Below are 3,006 nucleotides of genomic sequence, written 5' to 3'. Positions count from 1 at the left end.
GAGGCTAGCCCAGGATAGAGAAAGGTGGAAGGTGTTTGTTCGTGGCCTATACCCTGGTGCAGGGTGAGAAAGGCAATGATGATGATACCCTGGTGCAGGGTGAGAAAGTGTTTGTTCGTGGCCTCTACCCTGGTGCAGGGTGAGAAAGTGTTTGTTCGTGGCCTGTACCCTGGTGCAGGGTGAGAAAGGCAATGATGATGATGATGATCTGCTCAGTACCTGGTTTTGACAAATGTGACGTTCATGAAAGATTTTGAGTTTCACAACATGTCAAGCTTTTTCGGGTGCAATTCTTTAAATATCTTGATAAAGAATCCGAGTAGCCTTACGATTTTAATAGAGAAGAGGGAAAATTTGGTCTTCAACCCCATGTCTTCAGTAACTCAAAACGGCCAAAAATGTCAGATAGAACGTATCAATTCTAAGGTATCGAATAGAAGTCAGGCTATTTACAATTGAAGGAGATGGGGGTCACCGGTTGCCAAATGTAAATTTGGGGAGAAAAAGGCCGCCAAAGTTTGATCAATTCCAAGGCTGAAGTGTCCTTGGGAAACTGCAAAGGTACATAATGTTTCGTGCCCTTGGTCCACGTTTTCAGTAACATACACACAAAAACGTATTTTTAAAAGGACGTAAAAAGATGTTCAGCCAAAACTAAAGTTGCTGAAAACTTCCCCACGGCCTGGAAAAAAAATGTTGATTTCCTTGGAGTCATGAGTATGGGGGACTCAAATTAGTTATTTTTACATTTAGCTTTCTCAGTTTTGGTAGGATTTAAGTTTGAAATTTGCTCAAGTTGCGGCTGAAGCCTACTCTTATCAATTTAAGAACCACCAAGGGATCTTTGTCAAGCACAACTTGCACACGGGACCTCCGTGATTTTTCGCCCTTGTCCGAGAAGGCTAGGCTAGAACAGTGTTGAGACTGAAAGACAGCAGTAAGAAGAAACCAAGGAGTAGCAGTAGAAAGGCTGCAGAAAGAGTCAAAAGCCCAGAGGGGGAGGAGGGGGGGGGCAGAAAGCAGATGAAAGAACATTACTAAATAGCAGGAAAGAAAGTGACAGTACTAGATTTTCGAGAAGGAAATTTCATGTTGCTGTAAGGTTTCGCACCCGGCACCTATTGAATGAGAGGCGAATACTGTACCTCTAACCACGAGAACCCCTAACGTATAGGTTGGATTTGCACCAAACATATCAAACTCGGGAATAACAGCATCAATTCAAAATCTATAAATTGTATGTGTATATTTTTGCCGAAATTTCTTTTCATGGATTACGAGAGATGACTTGTTACACTTCACATTTTGCTAGCACACCTCACATTTTCTCAACACACCACCTAACATTCTGCCAACACACCTCACATTCTGCCAACGCACTTCCCATTCTGCCAACACATCTCACATTCTGCCAACACACCTCTCATTCTGCCAACACACCTCACATTCTGCCAACACACCTCACATTCTGCCAACACACTTCACATTTTGTCAACACACCTCACATTTTGCCAACACACTTCACATTTTGCCAACACACTTCACATTTTGTCAACACACTTCACATTCTGCCAACACACTTCACATTTTGTCAACACACCTCACATTTTGCCAACACACTTCACATTCTGCCAACACACCCCACAACAGAAAGGGAAAATAAGGAAGAGAACGACAGAAAAAGAAAATAAGGAATTGAACGACAGAAGGAAGAATAAGAAAGTGAACGACAGAAGGAAGAATAAGAAAGTGAACGACAGAAGTGAAGAATAAGGAAGTGAACGACAGAAGTGAAGAATAGGGAAGTGAACAACAGAAGGTGAAAATATAGAAGTGAACGAAAGAAGGGTAGAATAATGAAGTGAATAACAGAAGGAAGAATAAGAAAGTGAAAGACCCAATTGAAGATAAATTAAGTGGACGACAGAAGGTGAGAAAAGGGGACTGAACGACAGAAGGAAAAATAAGAAAGTAAGTGAAGAACAAAAGGTGAGAATAAGAAAGTGAACGACAGAAGGAAGAATAAGTAAGTGAACGACAGAAGGTGAGAATAAGGAACGACAGAAGAGGAGAATGAGGACATGAACAAAAGAAGGTGAGAATAAACAAGTGAACGACAGAAAATGAGAATGAGGATGTGAACGACAGAAGGTAAGAATGAGGTAGTGAACTAAAGAAGGTGATAATGAGGAACTGAACGGCAGAAGGTGAGAATAGGGAATGACAGAAGGTGAGAATAGGGAATGACAGAAGGTGAGAATAAGGAACGACAGAATGTGACAATCATGAAATGAACGAAAGAAGGAGGTGAGAAAAGGGAAGTGAAAGACAGATTCCATTTTATAGGCGCTAGGACCCCAACAACATACTGATAAGGTATTTCGCCGTCTATGGCGGGGTACCCATTTCCACCTGGGGGAAGTGAGAAAAATTCGTGAAAAGTGCCTTTCCCAAGGACACAACGTTGGGCCTGAGGCTTGCACCCCCAAACTCCAAAATTGCACCACTTTAAAAAATACTTCTTTTTTTTTTCAATGACTTTTAACAGCCTCGCAAATACGAGTCCGGCAGTCTCCACTAGACTTCCGACGCCAACGCTCTACTAATAATATAATGTCGTCAATTAAATACGGTTGGGCAAGGAAACAAAGTAATTTTAAGCGATTAAGAACATGTGCAACCAAACATTTCTCTTCCTTTCCACGTTTATCTGCACATAAATCATTTCAAACTTCGTCACAATTATGTACATTAAAGCAAGTCTCACGGCCTATTTATCAAAAGGTTAACATTAATTCACATCACCATCACACACACAAACACACACTCAAACACACACACAATCACACAAACAAACACACTCACACACACACACACACACACACACACACACACATATACACACACAGGTGCGCGCGCACACACCTCTATCAGATAATAAGTTGGGGTTTTTAAATAATACCAGAAAAGTCTTACCTAGAAAATACATTTCTCTCTCACACTCAC

Source organism: Aplysia californica, unplaced genomic scaffold (assembly GCF_000002075.1).
Source record: "Aplysia californica isolate F4 #8 unplaced genomic scaffold, AplCal3.0 scaffold00870, whole genome shotgun sequence".
Lineage (NCBI taxonomy): Eukaryota > Metazoa > Mollusca > Gastropoda > Aplysiida > Aplysiidae > Aplysia > Aplysia californica.
This window is presented reverse-complemented; position numbering follows the sequence as displayed.